This window comes from Oncorhynchus nerka, linkage group LG7 (assembly GCF_034236695.1).
Source record: "Oncorhynchus nerka isolate Pitt River linkage group LG7, Oner_Uvic_2.0, whole genome shotgun sequence".
Taxonomy (NCBI): domain Eukaryota; kingdom Metazoa; phylum Chordata; class Actinopteri; order Salmoniformes; family Salmonidae; genus Oncorhynchus; species Oncorhynchus nerka.
In genome coordinates this window covers 37767352-37792470 of record NC_088402.1, presented here as the reverse complement: position 1 = coordinate 37792470, position 25119 = coordinate 37767352, and the positions used below count along the sequence as shown (strand labels likewise).

At 41.9% G+C, this 25119-nt stretch overlaps 1 protein-coding gene across 3 annotated transcripts in view; it reads right to left on the bottom strand.

The window, feature by feature from the left end:
* Window positions 1-19060, bottom strand: part of LOC115131575 (semaphorin-6D-like) — a 137652-nt gene extending 118592 nt beyond the window's left edge. For 2 of the 3 annotated variants that reach the window (XM_029663384.2, XM_029663386.2), the window contains exons 1-2: window positions 18881-19060; window positions 12560-12629 (exon numbers count right to left, since the gene is read on the bottom strand). The gene's annotated coding sequence lies outside the window, so the exon portion shown is untranslated. The remainder of the gene's footprint in view (window positions 1-12559; window positions 12630-18880) is intronic. The other variant, XM_029663385.2, reaches the window with a different exon arrangement.
* Between the last annotated feature and the right edge of the window lie 6059 nt (window positions 19061-25119).

The following is a 25119-nucleotide window of genomic DNA, read 5'->3' as shown; positions in this document are numbered from 1 at the left end:
CATGGGACCGTCATTATCATACTGAAACATGAGGTGGTGGTGGCGGATGAATGGCACGACAATGGGCCTCAGGATTTCGTCACTGTATCTCTGTGCATTAAAATTGCCATCAATAAAATGTGTTTGTTGTCCGTAGTTTATGCCTGCCCATACCATAATCCCACCATGGAGCACTCTGTTCACAACATTGACATCAGCTAACCGCTCACCCACACAACGCCCACGCTGTCTGCCATTATTTTTTATTTATTTAACCTTTATTTAACTAGGAAAGTCAGTTAAGAACAAATTCTTATTTACAATGACGGCCTACCCTGGCCAAACCCGGATGACACTGGGCCAATTGTGCGACGCCCTATGGGACTCCCAATTACAGCCGGATGTGATACAGCCTGGAATTGAACCAGGGACTGTAGTGATGCCTATTGCACAGTGAGATGTAGTGCCTTAGACCAATGCGCCACTCGGGAGCCATCTGCCTGGTACAGTTGAAACCCGGATTCATCCGTTAAGAGCACACTTCTCCAGCGTGCCAGTGGCCATTGAAGGTGACTATTTGCACACTGAAGTCGGTTACAATGCTGAATTGCAGTCAGGTCAAGACCCCGTTGAAGACGACGAGCACGCAGATGAGCTTCCCTGAGACGGTTTCTGACAGTTTGTGCAGAAATTCATCGGTTGTGCAAACCCACAGTTTCATCAGCTCTCCGGGTGGCTGGTCTCAGACGATCCTGCAGGTGAAGAAGCCGGATGTGGGCTGGCGTGGTTACACGAGATCTGCGGTTGTGAGGCCGGTTGAACGTACTGCCAAATTCTCTAAAATGACATTGGAGGCAGCTTATGGTAGAGAAATTAACATTAAATTATCTGGCAACAGCTCTGGTGGACATTCCTACAGTCAGCATGTCAATTGCACACGCCCTCAAAACTTGAGACATCTGTGGCGTTGTGTTGTGTGACAAAACTGCACATTTTAGAGTGGCCTTTTATTGTCCCCAGCACAAGGTGCACCTCTGCAACGATCATGCTGTTTAATCATCTACATGATATACCACACCAGTCAGGTGGATGGATTATCTTGGTATAGGAGAAATTATCACTAACAGGGATGTAAACACATTTGTACACACATTTTGAGAGAAATAAGCTTTTTGTGCGTATGGAACATTTGTGATGTTTCATGATCTCAAATAAAAGATAGGATCAACACTTTACATGTTGCGTTTATATTTTTATATTTTCCATCAAGACCTTTTTATTTAATTTTTTAACGTTTTGACGTAAACAAATGAAACGTGACAATGGCTGATGGGGCTAAACCCCACATTGTAACTCCCATACCTACCTTGACACTTCAAAGGGCAGTCACCTAACGAGTAAAGTCGTTACTTTGATCTCTTATTCTTATCAGTATTTTATAAACTGCATTGTTGATTAGGGGCTCATAAGTAAACATTTCACTGTAAGGTCTACTACACCAGTGGTATTCGGCGCATGTGACTAATAAAATTAGATTTGATTTAAAGTTTGATCGCCTGTTGCATTTCCCTATTCCCAAGGGTAGTTTGTTTTTATGGCCTTTTACTGCCCCTTGTGATGTGGGTGTGAGGTATATCTCCTTGCGCAAATGATTTCCTGGATGCACCTAAATACAATTTTAAAGACGAGCCATTTTATTAAAGGTGCCACATGCAAAGACTTTTGGTCAGAGGGCAACATTTTAGCAAAAGGTGAGAGTTTATTCTGGATGCACTGTTTTAGGAAATACAAAAACAAAGTGAAATCACTCACACACACACTTAAAACTGCTCATTATAGCTCCAGCCAGATCAAATGCACTATTGGTCTTTGAGACCTACAAGCTGCTTCAGGTGAAAGAGTGGCAATGATGTTTACAATCCTTATAATCCAGAGTTAGCAACATAGCCAGTTATCTTCCTCCATCAGCGCTCTCCCTCATTAGGAGGCGAGGTTTGGATACAGGCAGTGCTTCAACCGCATTGCAACCTCTGCACCCCTTGACCCTCTGTCCCCTTCACACACTCCCAGGTTTAAACATAACCCCTTTTCCAGTCAAACCCCTCGCTCTGCATATACTAAGTCCCCGCCACCAAGTCCTAAGACACTAACCAGATGTTTGGTTCTGGTCCAGCATGAGTTAGACAGAAAGGGTGGAGGAAGAGCGAGAGCGAAGAGAGAGAGCGAGAATAGGACATGGAACACTCCATCTTTGTCACCTGCTTCCTGTCCTCCTTCCAGTCGCCAGACTGTCAACTGCCGTTCCATCTCTTACTGGTGACGCCATTGTTTGCCAAAGCCAGATAGATTGAATGTGGATCAGTGAATTAAACATCTAGACTAGGTCCTGGTGTAAACTATTTGTACACAAGAGGTAATTGAGGACCTTTACGAATAATGGGAGTCATGTGCAACACATGCTGGTAGGGATTGAGGAGATAGGGGAGCAATGAATTAATATGAAACCCATTGAACAGCTCTGAACTGCAGAAATCCAATCTCTGGCTCCTTCCATTTTATGCCTCATTTCATCTCTCAACCTGATTACAGAATTTTTTTTTTAATGGCATCAGCTGGCAATTTAACCACACCAAATCATCTGTTGTGTGTATTCTGACAAAGTCAAATTTCTCTGTTGTCTAACCGAGCTACTGTAATTATTGTTCCATTAATTGCCATAGAGAGGCCTTGGAATACTTACAGAGGCCATCTTTTCCACTAAGCTCCATGTGTTGCAAAAAGGCGTTGTTTCTGCAACGTTTTAAGTGCTTGGAAGAGACAGCTTCCAGCTGTACATTTTGGAGAGCTCTTTCTTCTCCTTTTTTGGACTTTTCTCAATCCTCATCAGACTGGGACAAAGTTAAAGATCTTGAGCGTCCGTGGCCTCTTAATCTTTCCTCAGCACGGCTTTTCTCTACCCCCCCTCTTTCGGAACACTAAGGAATTCCGCGGGATCTTTCTTAAAATAAAAATCCCCTCTCCCTTCACCCCACTTTGCTTGCTTCTACTTTCACATTCCTGGAACGCTTGTGCTAAGGAGTTTTGAATGTTGTGTTTGTCAGCACCTGCACTTCAACTTCAAGCAAGCAAGTGAGCAAACAAGCAATGAGGCAACAAAAAAAACAGTAGGAGCAAGACAGAGGAAAAAAAAGAGGTCACAAAAGAAGCAAGAAGTTGATAAAAACTGGCAAGCCTGCATCCGCAAAACTCCCCCTACAGAATAGGCCTTCCTCCACGCAATAACTTGTGTTATCTCCGCGCCTCACCAATAAAGCTCATAAAACAGTCTCTGTGCTGCATATCAGCAGACACCATCAACCGTAAAACTGATTTAGCTACCCCCGATCTCCCTTTGAAGCAGGCCAGTCGCAGAAATGACTCTTCAGCCATTTTATTTGCCAACAGCTAATCAATGAAGCAGGAAAGAGATACACTATCATTAAGTGAATAAAAGTAGAGATCATTTGGCACAAGCACCCTGAAGCCCCTTTGAACCTTATTTATAATTTAAACCTGTCCCTGGCTTTAAAAGTCAGCCGGTTTTTAAAAGGAGCAAAGCAAATAAGCTGGTATTTAAAAAATAAATAAAAAATACATATTTAACCTTTATTTAACTAGGCAAGTCAGTTAATGAACAAATTATTTTTTACAATGATGGCCTACCTTGTATGGAGGGCATGTGTTGACAACTAACCCTTTGACACATACGATCACATATTTGTGGTCATTGTTGAGTAGTCCCTGCAGCGTACCATCGCAAATATGTGATTCGAACAGTAGAAACAGAACGTGCAGTGCATTCAGAAAGTATTCAGACCCTTTGACTTTTTCCACATTTTGTTACATCCTTCTTCTAAAATGGATTAAATATCATCAATCTACACACAATACCCCATAATGACAACGCGAAAAAACAGGTTTTTAGAATACCTTATTTACATAAGTATTCAGACCCTTTGCTATGAGACTCGAAATTGAGCTTGGGTGAATCCTGTTTCCATTGATCATCCTTGAGATGTTTCTACAACTTGATTGGAGTAAATTGATTGGACATGATTTGATAAGGCACATGCATGTCTATATAAGGGCCCACAGTTGACAGTGCATGTCAGAGCAAAAACCAAACCATGAGGTTGAAGGAATTGTCTGTAGAACTCTGAGACAGGATTGTGTCAAGGCACAGATCTGGAGAAGGCTACCAAAAAATGTCTGCAGCATTGAAGGTCCCCAAGAACACAGTGGCCTCCATCATTCTTAAATGGAAGAAGTTTGGAAGCACCAAGATTCTTCCTAGAACTGTCCGCCCGGCCAAACTGAGCAGTCGGGGGAGAAGGGCTCGGTCAGGGAAGTGACCAAGGACCTGATCGGAGCTCTGAAAGACTTCCTCTGTGGAGATGGGAGAACCTTCCAGAAGGACAACCATCTCTGCAGCACTTCGCCAATCAGGCCTTTATGGTAGAGTGGCCAGGCGGAAGCCACTCCTCTGTAAAAAGGCACATAACAGCCCGTTTGGAGTTTGCCAAAAGGCACCTAAAGGACTCTCAGACCAGGAGAAACAAGATTCTTGGTCTGATGAAACCAAGACTGAACTCTTTGGCCTGAATGCCAAGCGTCACGTCTGGAGGAAACCTGGCACCATCCCTATGGTGAAGCATGGTGGTGGCAGACTGAGAGACTAGTTAGGATTGAGCCAAAGATGAACGGAGCAAAGTACAGACAGATCCTTGCTCAAAACTTGCTCCAGAGCGCACAGGACCTCAGACTGGGGGAAGGTTCACCTTCCAACAGGACAATGACAATTAGCACACAGCAAAGACAACACAGGAGTGACTTTGGGAGTAGTCTCTGAATGCCCAGCCAGGGCCCGGACTTGATGGTCAGCGACGCTCCCCATCCAACCTGACAGAGCTTGAGGGGATCTGCAGAGAAGAATGGGAGAAACTCAAATACAGGTGTGCCAAACTTGCAACGTCATACCCAAGAAGACTTGAGGCTGTAAACGCTGCCAAAGGTGCTTCAACAAAGTACTGAGTAAAGGGTCTGAATACTTATGTAAATGTGATATTTCTAAAAACCTGTTTTTGCTTTGTCATTATGGGGTATTTTGTGTAGATTGATGAGGGGGGAAAACTATTTAATCCATTTTACAATAAGGCTGGAACATAACAAAATGTGGAAAAAGTCAAGGGTTCTGAATACTTCCCGGATGCACTGTATGATGCAACAAACAGCATTGTTGTCTGAAAAGCATCTAAACAATGTTTTGTTCTGATGGGAAATAAATGTCTTCACAACTTTATTCCACAATCTCACCTTTTATTGTAAAAGATAAATGTGAACGTCATCATCTAAGCATCACACGGAACTTCCACAACCAAACTTATTTCATAAACCAGTCTAAATAACAGGCTGCGCCGAGAGAGGGGGAAAAAAATAAAAACATTGGCGACCTAACAGCTAGACTTGTTTACAATGTACCACAGCTCTTATGAGCCCAAGGGAGAAATGTAATATTGTTTAGAAAATAAGTGTGTGTCAGCTAAGATAACAGCAGCTAAATGCTTTATGATGGCAGCCATGTTTGTTTATGTTTTTTATTTTTATTTCACCTTTATTTAACCAGTTAGGCTAGTTGAGAACAAGTTCTCATTTGCAACTGCGACCTGGCCAAGATAAAGCGTAGCAATTCGACACATACAACAACACAGTGTTACACATGGAATAAACAAAACATACAGTCAATAATACAGTAGAACAAAAGAAAACAAAAAGTCTATATACAGTGAGTGCAAATGAGGTAAGTTAAGGAAATAAATAGGCCATGGTGGCAAAGTAATTACAATATAGCAATTAAACACTGGAATGGTAGATCGGCAGAAGATGAATGTACAGGTAGAGATACTGGGGTGCAAAGGAGCAAAAATAAATAAATAAATACCAGTATGGGGCTGAGGTAGGTAGATAGATGGGCTGTTTACAGATGGGCTATGTACAGGTGCAGTGATCTGTAAGCTGCTCTGACAGCTGGTGCTTAAAGCTAGTGAGGGAGATGTGAGTCTCCAGCTTCAGAGATTTTTGCAATTCGTTCCAGTCATGGGCAGCAGAGAACTGGAAGGAAAGACGACCAAAGGAGGAATTGGCTTTGGGGGTGACCAGTGAGATATACCTGCTGGAGCGCGTGCTATGGGTGGGTGCTGCTATGGTGACCAGTGAGCTGAAATAAGGCGGGGCTTTACCTAGCAGAGACTTGTAGATAACCTGTAGCCAGTGGGTTTGGCGACAAGTATGAAGCGAGGGCCAGCCAACGAGAGCGTACAGGTCGCAATGGTGGATAGTGTATGGGGCTTTGGTGACAAAACGGATGACGCTGTGATAGACTGCATCCAGTTTGTTGAGTAGAGTGTTTGAGGCTATTTTATAGATGACATCACTGAAGTCGAGGATCGGTAGGATGGTCAGTTTTACGAGGGTGTTTGGCAGCATGAGTGAAGGATGCTTTGTTGCGATATAGGAAGCCGATTCTAGATTTAATTTTGGATTTGAGATGCTTCATGTGAGTCTGGAAGGAGAATTTACAGTCTAACCAGACACCTAGGTATTTGTAGTTGTCCACATATTCGAAGTCAGAGCCGTCCAGAGTGGTGATGCTGGACGGGCGAGCAGGTGCGGGCAGTGATCGATTGAATAGCATGCATTTAGTTTTACTTGCGTTTAAGAGCAGTTGGAGGCCACGGAAGGAGAGTTGTTTGACAAGCAAAAACTCCCTAATCCCAGAATGCCATTCACTATAAGATACAAATAAACAAAGTCAAAGTTGGTTGCGCCTATTGCCCAGAAAATAGTTAGTTTTGCCACTTTTCAGCATATTACAAATCTTCAATGTACTTGATACAGTGTATACCAGAACCAGAGCACATGACTTGACAAGTCATTTACAGTTTGACAAATCACAAAGCAAATAAAATGTTATCACCTCACAGATCATCACCCCAAATACAAGCCTATTGCCTAGCCTAACCGTAGAGAGAAAGCTAAACAGCGTTGCCAGATTTGGGTGAAACCATTTTAACCTCTTTAAGCTAGGGGGCACTATTTTTATGTTGGGAAAAATAACGTTCCCAAAGTAAACCGCCTATTTCTCAGGACCAGATGCTAGAATATACATATAATTGACAGATTAGGATAGAAAACACTCTAAAGTTTCCAAAACTGTCAAAATGTTGTCTGTGAGTTAAACAGAACTGATTTTGCAGGCTAAAACCTGACGAAAATCCAATCAGGGAGTCCCCTGTTTTTGAAACCCCTCTGTTTTTATGCATCCCTATTGCCCATTTAAAGGGATACCAACCAGATTCCTTTTTCTATGGCTTCCCTAAGGTGTCAACAGCCTTTAGACATAGTTTCAGGCTTTTATTTTGAAGAATGAGCGTGAACGACCCCATTGGGTAAGTGTAGAGGTGAGGGCTCTCAGAGTGAGTTGTGCGCAAAAGAGAAAGGCGGCCATTGTTACTCTTGGTCCTAGTGAAAAGCCAACTGTCCCGGTTGATATATTATCGAATAGATATTTGAAAAACACCCCGAGGATTGATTATAAAAAACGTTTGACATTTTTCTGTGGACATTATGGATATAATTTGGAATTTTTGCCTGCGTTGTTGTGACCGCTTTTTCCGGTGGATTCCTGGGCATAGCGCACCAAACTAACGGTATTTGGATATAAAAAATATCTTTATGGAACAAAAGGAACATTTGTTGTCTAACTGGGAGTCTCGTGAGTGAAAACATCCGAAGATCATCAAAGGTAAACGATTAATTTGATTGCTTTTCTGATTTTCGTGACCAAGTTACCTGATGCTAAGTGTACTTATTGTTTTGTCGAGTGATCGATAAACTTACACAAACGCTTGTATTGCATTCGCTGAGACGACAGGTGGATTAACAAAAGGTTAAGCTGTGTTTTGCAATATTGCACTTGTGATTTCATGAATATTAATATTTTCTCGTAATATTATTTGACTGTGGCGCTATGCTATTCAGCGTTGCTGATGACAATTATAGCGGAACCGGGATGGGTGGTTCAGAGAGGTTAAGGGGGTTTGTTGAGGATTTCAAGTCCATAGGGGATAGAAATGGGGGAAGTTATCGTGGGGGTATATGACGCAGTAAATATTAATATGACGGGGGATTTATCCATAAATGGGTGGCAAACACAGGAAAGTTTATAAGTTAAATAAAAATAAAACACCTGGAAAGGGGTGTCTAAACTGGAAACCCTGAGTAATGATAGATTGTAACTAAGTCAATCGGGTGAACCATCCCCTTTACCTCATTTTGTTATATACCTCATTTTGTTATATCTTTGGTCTGACAGACGACAACCAGAGTGCATTGTATGACGTCAACAAACATGGTGCCACGAATAGCTGGCATTTTGCTTAGCATTGGCTCATCATAAATCAGTACAACCTTCCAAAAAGTATTTTATACACATCATATGTGTCCATTACAATCTATGCAAGAATCAGAATGCATGATTTGTCACCAGTACTTGAAAACATGTGAATGAAACAGTAAATACATGATGCTCCATACATACTTACGGTGTGCTACAGTAGAAACAACACGATATACAGAAACTATAATGATAACATAATAAGGTACTTACTTTGATAGGAACACACACATGTCCAAAGTTATTATTAGCAAGGAAAACAACAAGAAGGCAATGCCGGACACCAGCCGGAAAATGTGCCAGGGGGGAAAAGTTTGTGCAAGTTATGTTCTGACTGGAGATGCGCAAATGCCTGCGTACTTGTTCTCGGGAAACACTGGGGAAGTGCTTGGGCTCTCGTCAAAGACAGCTCAGTAAATCCTCAAACATAAATTGTCCGCAATAGTTAAATAGGCTACTTCTGTGTGAATTAACGAGGAGGCGGAACACACCTCAAACTGTTGTTCGAAAATAAAACTGGTTAGAAAATCATTTGAAACTGACAAGTTGTATCATAGCCTATAGATCCTTTTGCAGGCAGCGTGCCTTGGTTTTGGAACAGTGAGTGCATTCTGACATTAAGCACATTAAAAAACTCACACTGGGGCGACCGTTAGAGATGTTTGAAACTCACACGTGAAAAGGTTAATTAAGTCATTTGGGGAGAGTGTGCTGGGTTCGTGGATCGCGACATTAGGTCAAAGCTAGCTAGTGAGTGGCAAACTGTGAAAGAAGTCTTCCGATAGATTTGCAGAAATGTTTTCATCGCATGCAGCAGGGAGGATCATGGGGAGTCTACACAGGCATGCGGAGATTACCGCTGAGCTACAACACTAGGCATCAACCGAAATCCCCCGACCATGACGACGGAGCAGCATTTCACAGATCCTTCATTTCTACAGGAGGCAATTGCATGATGGTATTTAATATACTCTGACATGACTTTACACTGGGCAGAGACTCGTTGCTGCTGAATTGGACAAACTATCATCTCTTACCAAATACAGGCCTATAGCAATGCTAAAAGCAAAACACTATAAAGATCTGGCTTTCTGTTCCTCCCACGTAATGCAATAAAAATAGTGTTATGGATCTGTGTGGACAGAACCAATAATAGGGCAATAGAATAGTGTGGAAGAGATTAGGAAATTGTGGGAGAAATTTGGAGATAGATTGAAAAGCTGGGACAAGAGAAGAAGAGGAGAGATAAAAGTTTATGATGTGAGAAGAGGTAGGGCTGTCAGTCAATAAATAATATAATAATACTCATAGGAAAAAGGTTTTCATCTTCAGCTCACAATCTGTGGATAATACACGATTAGAAAGGTTCAAACTTTTTGTCAAACATCACAGCACAATTGAAAGATTTATGGCACATAGAAACCAAACGAGGGTGGTCTATGGTGATAGGTGGGATGGGCTGAGAGTGGCTGAGGGGGTGGGATTAAAGAGCTGATGTTTGGTAATGTATTATTGTTATGTGACTGCTTTATATAAAAGTATGTCAAATGTAAAAAAATATATGTATATGTAGCAAATTTTTAAAAAACTATGATATTTGTGCTCCAAAGAGGGGGGGTGGTGGAGGGTTTAATAAAAACTTAAGAGTAGGGCTGGTTAAATTCCAGAGAACTCGTGATACAATAATAACACGATAGTCTATATGTATTGTGATTCTCACGGTTCTAGATGTATTGCGATTCAAAACTGAGATTTTATTGCAATTTGATGTATATGTCTGCTGCAGAGAGACAAGAAAGAGCATAATAACATTTGTTTTGATCAGTCATGGAAATAAAAAAGTGCTGAAAACATGTCGGCTCACTATGTAAAAAGAAGAAGACGTTTTATACCCTTCCCCAAATATACAGTTGAAGTTGGAAATTTACATACACTTAGGTTGGAGTCATTAAAACTCATTTTTCAACCACTCCACAAATGTATTGTTAACAAACTATAGTTTTGGCAAGTCGGTTAGGACATCTACTTTGTGCATGCAATTTTTCCAACAATTGTTTACAGACAAATTATTTCACTTACAATTCCACTGGGTCAGAAGTTTACATACACTAAATTGACTGTGCCTTTAAACAGCTTGGAAAATTCCAGAAAATGTCATAGCTTTAGAAGCTTCTAATAGGCTAATTGACATCATTTGAGTCAATTGGAGGTGTACCTGAGGATCCATTTCAAGGCCTACCTTCAAACTCAGTGCCTCTTTGCTTGACATCATGGGAAAATCAAAAGATATCAGCCAAGACCTCAGAAAAAAAATTGTAGACCTGCACAACACCTGAAGGTACCACGTTCATCTGTACAAACAATAGTACGCAAGTATAAACACCATGGGACCACGCAGCAGTCATACCGCTCAGGAAGGAAGTGCGTTCTGTCTCCTAGAGATGAACGTACTTTGGTGCGAAAAGTGCAAGTCAATCCCAGAACAACAGCAAAGGACCTTGTGAAGATGCTGGAGGAAACGGGTACAAAAGCATCTATATCCACAGTAAAACAATTCCTGTATCGATATAACCTGAAAGGCCGCTCAGCAAGGAAGAAGCCACTGCTCCAAAACCACCATTAAAAAAAGCCAGAATACAGTTTGCAACTGCACATGGGGACAAAGATCGTACTTTTTGGAGAAATGTCCTCTGGTCTGATGAAACAAAAATAGAACTGTTTGGCCATAATGACCATCGTTACGTTTGGAGGAAAAAGGGGGATGCTTGCAAGCCGAAGAACATCATCCCAACCGTGAAGCATGGGGGTGACAGCATCATGTTGTGGGGGTGCTTTGCTGCAGGGACTGGTGCACTTCACAAAATAGATGGCATCATGGGGTAGGAACATTTTGTGGATATAGTGAAGCAACATCTCAAGACGTCAGTCAGGAAGTTAAAGCTTTGTCGCAAATGGGTCTTCCAAATGGACAATGACCCCAAGTATAATTTCAAAGTTGTGGCACAATGGCTTAAGGACAACAAAGTTCAGGTATCGGAGTGGCCATCACAAAGACCACAATTCTATAGAAAATGTGTGCAGAACTGAAAAAGTGTGTGCGAGCAAGGAGGCCTACAAACCTGACTCAGTTACACCTGCTTTGTCAGGAGGAATGGGACAGAATTCACCCAACGTATTGTGGAAAGCTTGTGGAAGGCTACCTGAAATGTTTGACCCAAGTTAAACAATTTAAAGGCATTGATACTAATTGAGTGTTTGTAAACTTCTGACCCAAGGTGAATGTGATGAAAGAAACCAAAGCTGAAATAAATCATTCTCTACTATTATTCTGAAATTTCACATTCATAATATAAAGTGGTGATCCTAACTTTTTACTAGGATTAAATGTCAGAAATTGTGAAAAACTGAGTTTAAATGTATTTGGCTAAGGTGTATGTAAACTTCCGGCTTCAACTGTATGTTCCAACAGGACAATGACCCCAAGCATACAGCCAAAGCAATGCTGGAATGGCTTTAGAACAAGAATGTGAAATCTCTTGAGTGGCCCAGCCAAAGCCCATACTTGAATCTCATTTCAAATCTGTGGAAAGACTTGAAGATTGCTGTTCACCGCCGCTTCCCATCAAATGTAAGAGTTTGAGAAAATGTGCAAGGAAGAATGGGAGAAAATTCCAAAATCCAGATATGCAAAGCATACCCAAGACAACTCAAAGCTGCAATCACTACCAAAGGTTCTTCTACAAAGTATTGACTCAGGTGTGAATACTTATGTAAATTAGATCTGTAATTCATCTAAAATAAAATTGACTAAAAACATGTTTTCACTTTGTCATTATGGGGTATTGTGTGTAGATGGGTAAGAAAAAATATATTTAATCAATTTTGAATTCAGGCTGTAACACAAGAACATGTGGTATAAGTCAAGACGTATGAATACTTTCTGAAGGCACTGTTACTGTATCGATTTACCCCCATCTTTAGAGGAGAGAGGGAAAGGAGACAAAGAGAGGAGAAAACATGAAGTAAGATAAGAACGAGGAGCAGATACTAGAGGCACTTGAAGGGGAAGGCTATTTCAGCACTCATTACCTCTGGGGGCATTAGGAGCGATGGGCCTTTGAGGACCTCTCCACCGGCGACACAATTCAGGAGCCAAAGTCTGGAAAAGAGACAGCCAGGAAATAAAAATCACACCCTTGACAAAACAGACCATTTCTCAGGGTGCTTCTGCGTCTGCAGGCCATCAGTGAGGGGGACACAATCTTTGAATGAAATGGAAAAAAGCTACGATGGCAGGGTCATTTTTAGCCATCATGGGCTGGTGAGCAGAACCCAACTCGGCTGGTGAATGGAGAGGCTACTAATGACAAACAGAGGAAGTGGGACTTTTACAGATCCTCTGGAGTTACAGAGTGGAGCAACATACTAGACGTAACAGATTGATACAGATACTAGGCCAAAAAGACCCATGCGCACAAAGCAACTGTACATCAGGCGGAATGACAATCACACAGGCCTGTGCTCACTTCTTAGTGACCACACTATAATAGTTGTGGCTGCTTCGCGTGATGCATTGTTGTCTCTACCTTCTTGCCCTTTGTGCAGTTGTCTGTGCCCAAAAATGTTTGTACTAAGTTGTTGTCATGTTGTGTTGCTGCCATGCTATGTTGTCGTCTTAGGTCTCTCTTTATGTAGTGTTGTGTTGTCTCTCTTGTCATGATGTGTGTTTAGTCCTATATTTTTAATCCCAACCCCCATCCCAGCAGGAGGCCATTTGCCTTCTGGTAGGTCATCATTGTAAATAAGAATTTGTTTTTAACTGACTTGCCTAGTTAAATATCATTAAAATATATATATATTATATACACTGCTCAAAAAAATAAAGGGAACACTACCAGGAGACAGGCCAGTACATCAGGAGACGTGGAGGAGGCCGTAGGAGGGCAACAACCCGGCAGAGGACCGCTACCTCCGCCTTTGTGCAAGGAGGAGCAGGAGGAGCACTGCCAGAGCCCTGCAAAATGACCTCCAGCAGGCCACAAATGTGCATGTGTCTGCTCAAACGGTCAGAAACAGACTCCATGAGGGTGGTATGAGGGCCCGACGTCCACAGGTGGGGGTTGTGCTTACAGCCCAACACTGTGCAGGATGTTTGGCATTTGCCAGAGAACACCAAGATTGGCAAATTCGCCACTGGCGCCCTGTGCTCTTCACAGATGAAAGCAGGTTCACACTGAGCACGTGACAGACGTGACAGAGTCTGGAGATGCCGTGGAGAACGTTCTGCTTTCTGCAACATCCTCCAGCATGACCGGTTTGGCGGTGGGTCAGTCATGGTGTGGGGTGGCATTTCTTTGCGGGGCCGCACAGCCCTCTATGTGCTCACCAGAGATAGCCTGACTGCCATTAGGTACCGAGATGAGATCCTCAGACCCCTTGTGAGACCATATGCTGGTGCGGTTGGCCCTGGGTTCCTCCTAATGCAAGACAATGCTAGACCTCATGTGGCTGGAGTGTGTCAGCAGTTCCTGCAAGAGGAAGGCATTGATGCTATGGACTGGCCTGCCCGTTCCCCAGACCTGAATCCAATTGAGCACATCTGGGACATCATGTCTCGCTCCATCCACCAACGCCACGTTGCACCACAGACTGTCCAGGAGATGGCGGATGCTTCAGTCCAGGTCTGGGAGGAGATCCCTCAGGAGACCATCCGCCACCTCATCAGGAGCATGCCCAGGCGTTGTAGGGAGGTCATACAGGCACGTGGAGGCCACACACACTACTGAGACTAATTTTGACTTGTTTTAAGGACATTACATCAAAGTTGGATCAGCCTGTAGTGTGGTTTTCCACTTTAATTTTGAGTGTGACTCCAAATCCAGACCTCCATGGGTTGATACATTTGATTTCCATTGATAATTTTTGTGTGATTTTGTTGTCAGCACATTCAACTATGTAAAGAAAAAAGTATTTAATAAGAATATTTAATTCATTCAGATCTAGGATGTGTTATTTTAGTGTTCCCTTTATTTTTTTGAGCAGTGTATACACACACACACACACACACTAGCTACTCATCCAAGCTACACACGCCATAAATCGAATACAACACAAGCATTGTTATATCTTTCACCCTCACACACAAATACATAGACTCACAGAACACATACACACAATCTCACCAGAAGCTTCCTCAGCTTCCCACTCTGAGAACATCCCACATCATGCTCTTCTAATTCACTCATCTCAAATCGACAAGCGCCATGTCAACAACGCAACTGGCTAGATCCAGTTCCCCTGTCATGGTGCTACGGCTCTCCAGCCGTAACCTCACCACTCCCACTGTGTCACCCTCAGTCACAGCAGAGGGACGGGGAGACGGCACTGCACTCAGAGGGGTGGTTTCACATCCAAACTGAGATAAGCCTGTTTAGGTTGTGTGCTGGATATTCAGGCAGGCAGATACAACTGTGCATGTTAATGCTTTTATAACCACGCAGACAAAACACTGTAGAGGTTCCATGCTGATTAGGCCTAGACTTTGTGTACGTGCAAACACATTCAATGCAGTACTGATGTTTTTCAACCTTTGTCGGAGCCATGTTTAAACATTAGCGAAGACAGAATATGGCATGATCCGTGTGCTCAAATACAGCTACATACACAACACTGATTTCCAGCTACATGAAGTTATCTGTCAACAAAAGCCCACTAAATAGATGCAAACATTACACACAAGCAGAGGTATAATAGCTCGAGCCATCTGGAAACCTATTAATTGCCAGCGAGATAGAGATGTTGAAATTAATGAAGCCACACGCTAAAGAGACAACTCTCACTAAGGGGGAACGGGATCGACGTAACACCAACTACAGACAACTGTCAAGTACTCTTTCTCTTTTTGTTTTATTTTTTTTGTAGTATCCAATTTGTAGTTACAGTCTTGTCCCGTCGCTGCAACTCCTGTACGGACTTGGGAGAAGTGAAGGTCGAGAGCCATGCGTCCTCCGAAACACGGCCTTGCCAAGGCGCACTGCTTCTTGACACACTGCTCACTTAACCCGGAAGCCAGCCACAACAATGTGTCTGAGGAAACACTGTACAACTGTCAACCAAAGTCAGATACAGTAGTAGGTGCCCGGCCCGCCACAAGGAGTCTCTAGAGCGCGATGGAACAAGAAAATCACAGCAGGCCAAACACTCCCCAAACCCGTGCGACGCTGGGCCAAATTGTGCGCCGCCTCATGGGTCTACCGGTAACGGCCTTAGACCATTGCGCCACAAGAGAGGCCTTGAATTCTCTTTTAAGTGAGGTAAAATCTTTTCCTTTATAACAAAAAAAAAGAGATGTGGTTCGATGATGCAACGACACCGATGGTTTTGTTGTGGCGCCAGTTAACGACACCCTTGAGGTTGTGAACCCAAACTCCTAATTACCAGTTAGCCAATTAAGGCTGTCGCCAAAACCTAGAGCGAGTGCCAGAAAACTGGCTTCAGTTCAGTTAGATCAGCTGTTCACAACACTGATTCACTGATCTACAAATCAACTGCCTGAGCACCTGAGGTCTACCGTGATGGTGCTGAGGTGTAGGGTAGAGACCTGGTAAGGGAGAGATTTGTGGTAGGCCCACCGACATGCTGTGGCAGTGATGGAGGGATCTTAGTAGAGCAAGGCCACCGATTCACAGCATCAGTAACTTCATCAGTCATGCAGCAGGTGACATGCACACAGCGAATACATATGCACACACATGCAAGCCAAAAATGAAACTGTGCTTTCATTTACACGCATGCGCACACACACACACAGCGAATTACAGGGGGCCTAAACCCCCCTGAATGAAAGAGGAATCTAAATGCAAAGTCCATCTTTGGGGAGGGGTCTCCAAATAATGCATTTTACTGCTACAGTGATAAATATTCAAATAAAAGTTTATTCTAAATTAACAAACACCCCCACATCTCTGACATGGTTTAAAAAAATACATTTCCCAATGTGGCTGCACTTGTCATCCTGGCACAGTCCTGTATTTCAGCCCCTTTTCAGGTTTCTCAACTTGACTTTTTACAAAAACATATCAACTAATTCGGGCTACATGAGTGTAGGTCTAATGAAAATCGCAGAATGTCACTTGACTTGTTGTTTTGTAACCAATGTCTCTTTCTAGTCATCAAATGGGCGTGTGCCCAGTACACTGTTCAGATGCTGGAAGTCTTTTGGGAGAGGATGAACTTGTGCAGGTAGTGGTTTGTTTGACAATCAGATGAAAACATCATGACTGGTTGTGTTCATGCCACATGTTTACCATTTAATGGCATGCCTTTCCTATTAGGCCCAAATAGGATGGTCCCATGAAACAAATAATTAACACACAAACACACAGCACAGGCTGCTGGCTCCAACACAGCATCCTGCTGAGGTGAGATATGATGGCTATGCTGAGGTGAGATATGATGGCTATGCTGAGGTGAGATATGATGGCTATGCTGAGGTGAGATATGATGGCTATGCTGAGGTGAGATATGATGGCTATGCTGAGGTGAGATATGATGGCTATGCTGAGGTGAGATGATGGCTATGCTGAGGTGAGATATGATGGCTATGCTGAGGTGAGATATGATGGCTATGCTGAGGCGAGATATGATGGCTATGCTGAGGCGAGATATGATGGCTATGCTGATGGCTAAGCATGGGGTTGACACATGATTGCTCTCTCCTCCAGAGAGAATGGGCAGTGTGGTCCATTACAGTAGCCCGAGTGCATTGAAGCCTAGAAGATCTTATACAATTTTAACAGTGAATAAATGTTTCAGATAGCTCTGTCCAAAGATAACATTTCTCTTCTACTTCAGGTTGCCAACTGCAGAATTATGTGTAAGTGAGCATTCATTTAGTAGCCTGCTGTCTACTTCATTTACACTGAACTTTGTTGAGCTTGAAATAAGTCTTTCCGTGTTACAATTGGATAATATATGTATGTAGGCCTATGCCCAAATGCAAAAGACAGATGATTTGAAGCATTGGCATAATAGCGTGAAGACAAAAGCTGCTAAAAATATTTGCGGGAAAGACAATGCGCAAGTCAATTAACCACCTGAAAAGAGCAAGCAAATTCGATTATATTGCCCCTTATCTGCCAAAACAATTGTCATACAATCTGTTACCGCGTGAAGGCATTGTTTGAATACATGCATAAAAACGTGCTAATTTGGACTGTGTTTTCGCAGGCAATTGCAGATGGCCAGACGTCACGGAGTACTAAATCGCTAAGTCCGGTATTTTGATTGTGAACCAGTACGGTGAGGGAAACGGATTAGGACAAAAGGCGAGTCCCGCGGCAGAGATTTCAGGGGAAAAAATAGGCGCATGGCAACCCGGGGTTCAGTATAAAATCTTGTGTAATAACATTATTGTTACCACCCGTCTGTGTGTTTAAACAGGATTTTTATTAAAAAAATATCAAGTTAGGTTTTTTTTTTAAAGGTAGGCGTATGACTAGATTATATATATATATATACGATCGTTTTTTTAAAGATACAACTACAACATAATTGACATAACCTGCACAAAGCATTTCATAACTAATATGATCAACTTTGAAAGCCTCAAAATAAGGAATGGCTATTGACTACAATTCACTAAAACGAGAGGTAGGCTTTGAAAGCGTCAATATAAGGAATTATTATTGTCTACGGTTCACTAAAATGATAGATAGGCCTATACGTCACTTTAAGTTGACGACTTTATAGGCTAAAGCAACATTACACAGTTGACGCTTTCGATATTGTGTCAATTCTATTTATCGTCCACTGACAAACCCTGTGAAGTTGCCCCCATCGATATTCATTGATGATTTGGGGTAGAATGATGCGACGGACATTTATGGGCAACTATGACTATGACCCCGCGCCCTTTAAACTAGCTAAAGAAATAATTTGACATAAATTATAATCACAAACTACAATAGTGACCATCAATCTGGCAAATTATCAAGTGCCCTAGAAAAATATATACAAAACCTGGAAAATACTAACCTAATAAAATAGGCTACCATGTAGCATAACAATAAAGGATGCATGCTACAAATCGGTCACTAGAATAAATGCAATGTTTTTCTCATTCAAATGTTTAATTTGACACCTTGTGTGACAGCTCTTTAATTGAGATCTCAGACCTGTCAAACCAGAAAGTCGCAGTCATGTCGCCAAGTCGTGGGATGAAGGTTGTCGACATTTACTTCGCAAATTCAGTTCAGTGGGTTTGCAAAGACCGACAACCCAGAACATACAACATAATGGTCCGCATGAGGACTGACTTTTCAAACATTTGAACCAAACCAAATGTACAGAGGGAGCAGATGCAGATTGTCGGCAACATATACCGCACAGGGGCGACAACAAGGAATTTACCTTATCTCCAAAATAAATTCCGCGAGATATTTCCGAGGGAAATAGTCCAAAATTCAGCAAGTGTATTGACGAAGAGGTAACAGTCTGAAAATAATCACTATTTCACTCCTAGAACGTCGTAATTCCCAAGACGCACGCTGTTGAGTTTGCATTGACTATACACTGAAACAGGCGGAGATCTACCCAGGCGCGCGACTGTCGTCTCGTCCAGGACACACCCTCCTCGTTTGCATGAAAGACCCTTACGGCCAATTAAGGGTCGCAGCACGGTAGACTACGCAGCTGGCACCTCCCACACCGTTCAAACCACCGTCCAGACTTCAGACCCCAGTCCAGACTGTAAACATAAAATGGTTCTCAGAATGGTTTTTCCCTTTCTTTTTAACACTGTTTCGAATTATCTCTCTCTCTCCGCGTGAGTATGTGTGTGTGAAATCAACAATAGGGTAAATAATTAACTCAAACATGAAGCATCTTATTATGATAAGCATGAACTATGATATACCATGTCATCTTATTATGATAAGAATAAGGATAGTTGCAAGCAAGTAGGAATAACCAGCAACAATATTAGACAGAAGAAAAATGTGTAATTGTGCGTTGCATAGTGTTTGACATGGCTTTCTCGCTTCTCTTTTGATCAAATGCAAATCCAATCTACTTCGACCATAACACATTCTCTCCCTATGCCATGAATATATGTGAGGCCTTGCACAGTCTCACTTGGAGGGTTTTTATCGAACACTTAGGCACACACCTTGAGAACTGAGTCATTAAGTGGTATTATTCTACATTTTAAACTATAGTCCCAAACCTTGTTTTTCCAGCAATCAAAGCATTTAGAGCCCACCGCTCAACTCCCAATTCAATCTCAGGGATCAATGTCCCAATGTCCCCGGCTGATTTTCCTGCCACCTCCATTTTCCATTTCCCAACAACCTCTGGTGAAACAGCAAGAAATGACGTGCCCTTTAGCCCCATGCTGAACCCACTTTGTGTCATTCAAAGTCAGCCGATAATTTCAACAAAAGTTAATCATTCAAATGTCATTGTCTTTTCTCCAGAGTAAATGTAAAGACATGTAAAGATGCGGTTTATCCAGAGTGAGACAAATACCTCTGTTTTTTTTGTTTTGTTTTTACCAGAGCCACACTATGTAGAAAAAAGATAGGCCTATTTATTATGAGAAATGTTGTATCCTGGGAAATATTGGTTTATTTGTCGAAGTCAAAGCTACTGTTAAATGATTATACCGTAGTCTTATGATGTTGATTTCCCCTTCCTCTCTCCATGGTGCTGTCTATTCATAAAAAGGGAATGTTGTTATGTGGACCCCGATGCAGTGTTTGTATTGCATTGTTAACCCAAGCATGTAGGATCAGCGTCCATTTCATAATTGAGTTATCCACACTGATGGACATGTTTGTGAATGTAAATTTAACACAAGTGCCAATAAGGAAGGAGAGCCATTTGCAGGCGCCGCTAATGGTATCAGTGACAGGAGAGAGATGACTGTGTTTTGTCAAAGCCACCAGACCATAAACTATCAGCAGCAGCCGGAGAGGGGGGGAGAGAGAGAGTGAAAGAGAGAGAGAGAGAGAGAGAGAGAGAGAGAGAGAGAGTGAAAGAGAGAGAGAGTGAAAGAGAGAGAGAGAGAGAGAAAGAGAGAGAGAGAAAGCGAGAGAGAGAAAGAGAGAGAGAGAAAGAGTAAATATATATCTGATGATCTGAATGCACTCTGAAAATGACAAACTGAAACCTTGTAGTGTCCATTGGTATTTACAAATTGCCTGTATTTTAACAATGAAAGTGAGATAATTGGATAGCCTATTTATACAAAAACTTTGTCATATGAGTGAAGCTATTACCAAAGTTAGAATTGCAGACTTGCCTGGGGGAGCCGATGGACACTCCTACAACAAATCAGGACATTCTAATAAGCAAATGAATATTAAATACATCCTCATATTCTAATAAGCATTATAAACTGGGTGGTTCGGGCCCTGAATGCTGATTGGCTGACAGCCGTGGTATATCAGACCGTATACCATGGGTATGACAAAACATTTATTTTTACTGTTCTAATTACGTTGCTAACCAGTTTATAATAGCAATAAGGCACCTCGGGGGTTTGTGGTATATGGCCAATATACCACGGCTAAGGGCTGTATCCAAGCACACTGCATTGCGTCGTGCATAAGAACAGCCCGCAGCCGTGGTACATTGGCCATATACCACACCCCCTCGTGCCGTATTGCTTAATTAGAGCACCCCAAGAGTCAATGATACATCAACACATTGGTTACTGGTTAGTGTCACAGAGATGGTTCGGTGAACTATGCTCATGTGATGATGAGTAACCTTGCTTGATGAGAAGACGTGTGTTAGCTCCATGAGCTAATGCCTTTGCTTTAGTTCAGCATGCTAACACAGTCTTGTGGTGCATTGTCCACATTAGCCCACATTATATCATGAATGTTGATTCAGTAAGTAAATTAAATGCTCAACATTCATTGAGTAAGAGAGACTATTCTGTCACTCCATGAATGACAGTTGGCTTTAGGTCTCAGGGAAGGTGACATCAGCCAACATGCTACAGACAAGTTTCATATCCATCACACATGCTCACTGGGCACCAAAATCTGGCAGCACAAATAACATCCCATTGCATTTTGCCAAGGCAAACAGGTAGAGGGACTTGATCATTATGAGCCAAAAAACTTGCTAACTTCACTGTCTCTAGTTTCTGGGATTGCTAAAGCGATAGAGATGGTGATTATTTGATGGTGATCATTATATCTCTCCCTGACCAGTGGGTCACTCAGTCAGCATTTCTCTGGCCAACAAACATAATTAATCAAGATCCATACGTTTATTGATCAAATAAAATAAGATGTTTTGTCACAAACACCACATAAGTGCAGTGAAACATTAATAGACTATGTGATCAACATGATTTGGAACAAATCAATGGTTTACGGTTTATGCAATTGACTTTAACCCTAATGAAGGACTTTAGCAAGTGTTGACCAACACAAGTCAGCAAACTCTATGACCCTACATGAACTTGAATTTCCATCAACTTTTCTCCAAGGTCCTGCTACATGGAGATGAATGTTCTCAGTTATATTTTTTATTTTAATTTAACCTTTATTTAACTAGTCATGTCGGTTTAAGAACAAATTATTATTTACAATGATGGCCTACCCCGGCCAAACCCTAACCTGGACGACATGGGGCCAATTGTGCGCTGCCCTATGGGACTCCCAATCACGGCCGGTTGTGATACAGCCTGGAATTGAACCAGGGTCTGTAGTGATGCCTCTAGCACTGAGATGCAGTGCCTTAGACCGCTGTGCCACTATCCATATCAGCCCCCCGTACACGAGACCCTAGATGGGCTGCAAATTACTCCCTATGTTTTTAAGAAAGCAATCACTAAATATTTCATGGGTGCCTTCGTTTGTTCTGTGGGAGGCGGGAGGAGGCCAGGTACAAATTCATTTTCGGGAAGGTCACCCAATCCAAATAAGACAAGTTGATACCCAACTCCCAGATGGATTACAATGAAATCCAAATTGATTGGCCTCATGTCCCAACCAAAAAGGTAGTGGAGAGGAGTCAAGGGCATAAACATAACTGTTTTAGAGAAGACACAACACATTTCTACGTGCAGAGTAGACAAACAGAGACACACACATGTTACCTGTAGCCTTTAGACTTCTGTGCATGACTGACTCGGGACATCACTTTGTTCAATAACCAACCTCAAATCTTTTTAGAACCACTTTAACCCAATGAAGTCTGTATGTTTTCTCACGCGTAGGCTTATAGATAAATAAGACACACAGTCAGACACTAGAGAGAGGAAGGGAACTGGGCGCCCCCAGAATAACATCATCAGACAGGCCGCAGACAGAGGGTGACACCGTGTTAATTAAAACACGCCGGCCAATGACCCCGGCCAGTGTCCCTAATTCACAAATCAGAGGGGCAGGACCGCTGTCTCGCCCCCTACCCCCGGGGTCCCACCCCTTCACCCTAGCAGAGATGTCACAGTGTGCTTGGGTGTTGTTAGCCGTTCGGAGCTAAATAAGGCTAAAGAAGCTGTCACTGCTTTTTCCTATGTACTGTATTTTAGCTTCACTCTTACAGTGCCTTCAGAAAGTTTTCGCACCCCTTAACTATTTCCACATGTTGTGTTACCGCCTGAATTTAAAATGGATAAAATTGAGATTTTCGGGGGTCACTGGCCTACACACAATAACCCATAATGTAAAAGTGGAATTATGTTTACAAATGAATAAAAAAAATGAAAAGCTAAAATATCACGAGTCAATACGTCTTCAACCCCTTTGTTATGGCAAACCTAAATATGTTCAGGAGTAATAATTGGCTTGTTATGTCACATAGTAAGTTGCATGGACTTACTCTGTGTGCAATGATAGTGTTTTAAATGATTTTATAATGACTTCCTCATCTCTGCACCCCACACATACAATAACCTGTAAGGTCCCTCAGTCGAGCAGTGAATTTCAAACACATATTCAACCACAAATACCAGGGAGGTTTTCCGATGCCTCATAAAGAAGTGCACCTACTGGTAGATGGGTAAAAAAAAAATACAAAAGCAGACATTGAATATATCCCTTTGAGCACGGTGAAGTTACTCATTTCACTTTGGATGGTGTATCAATACACCCAGTCACTACAAAGGTACAGGCGTCCAGAGCGGAAGGAAACCGCTCAGGGATTTCACCATGACAGGGTATAATGACTGTGATAGGAGAAAACTGAGGATGGATCAACAACATTGTAGTAACTCGACAATACTAACCTAATTGACAGAGTGAGAAGAAGGAAGCCTGTACATAATAAAACCTTTTTTTAAATGCATCCTGTTTGGTACAAGGCGCTAAAGTAATACTGCAAAAAATGTGGCAAAGCAATTAACTTTTTGCCCTGAATACAAAATGTTATATTTGGGGGGAATCCAATACAATACATTACTGAGTACCACTCTCCATATTTTCAAGCATAGTGGTGGCTGCATCATTTTATGGGCATGCTTGTAATCATTAAGGACATGGACATTTTTCAGGATAAAATATAAATGGAATGGAGCTAAGCACAGGCAAAAACCTTGTTCAGTCTGCTTTCCACCAGACACAGGGAAATTAATTCACCTTTCAGCAGAACAATAACCTAAAACACAAGGCTAAATATACAGTAGAGTTGCTTACCAAGAAGAGAGTGAATGTTTCTGTGTGGCTGAGTTAGTTTGGACTTAAATCTACTTGAAAATCAATGGCAAGATCGTAAAATGGTTGTCTAGCAATGATCAAGAACAAATTTGACAGAGCTTGAAGAATTTTGAAAAGAATAATGGGCAAATGTAGCACAATCCAGGGGTGGAAAGCTCTTAGAGACTTACCCAGAAAGACTCACAGCTGTAATCATTGCCAAAGGTGCTTCTATAAAGTATTCACTCAAGATTGTGAATACTTATGTAAAGTACATATTTAATTATTTAATATTCAATACATTTGCAAAAAGGTCCGACTTCTTTTTACTTTGTCATTATGGGATGGGGTGGGGTGAATACTTACACTACTGTTTAAAAGTTTGGGGTCACTTAGAAATGTCCTTGTTTTTGAAAGAAAACACATTTTTTTGTCCATTAAAATAACATCAAATTGATCAGAAATACAGTGTAGACATTGTTAATGTTGTAAATGACTATTGTAGCTGGAAACAGCTGATTTTTAATGGAATATCTACATAGGCGTACAGAGGCCCATTATCAGCAACAATCACTCCTGTGTTCCAATGGCACGTTGTGTTAGCTCATCAGTTGTACTGATTAAAGAAGTAATAAAACTGGCCTTCTTTAGACTAATTGAGTATCTGGAGCATCAGCATTTGTGGGTTTGATTACAGGCTCAAAATGGCCAGAAACAAAGTCCTTTCTTCTTTGACTTCCAGTTTTGCACACCAGTTTCAAACAGCTGAAAATACAATATTTTTGGTTATGGACAATATATTTCACAGCGGTTTAGATGGTACAATGATTCTCTACACTATACTTATTTGTCTTGTCATTAGGCAAACTATTAGAAATTTAGCAACCAGGAAATGGCAGAGCGATTTCTGCATAGTGCATCTTTAATCCATTTTGAATTCAGACTATAACACAACAAAATGTGAAATAAGTCAATACTTTATGCAGGCACTGTATA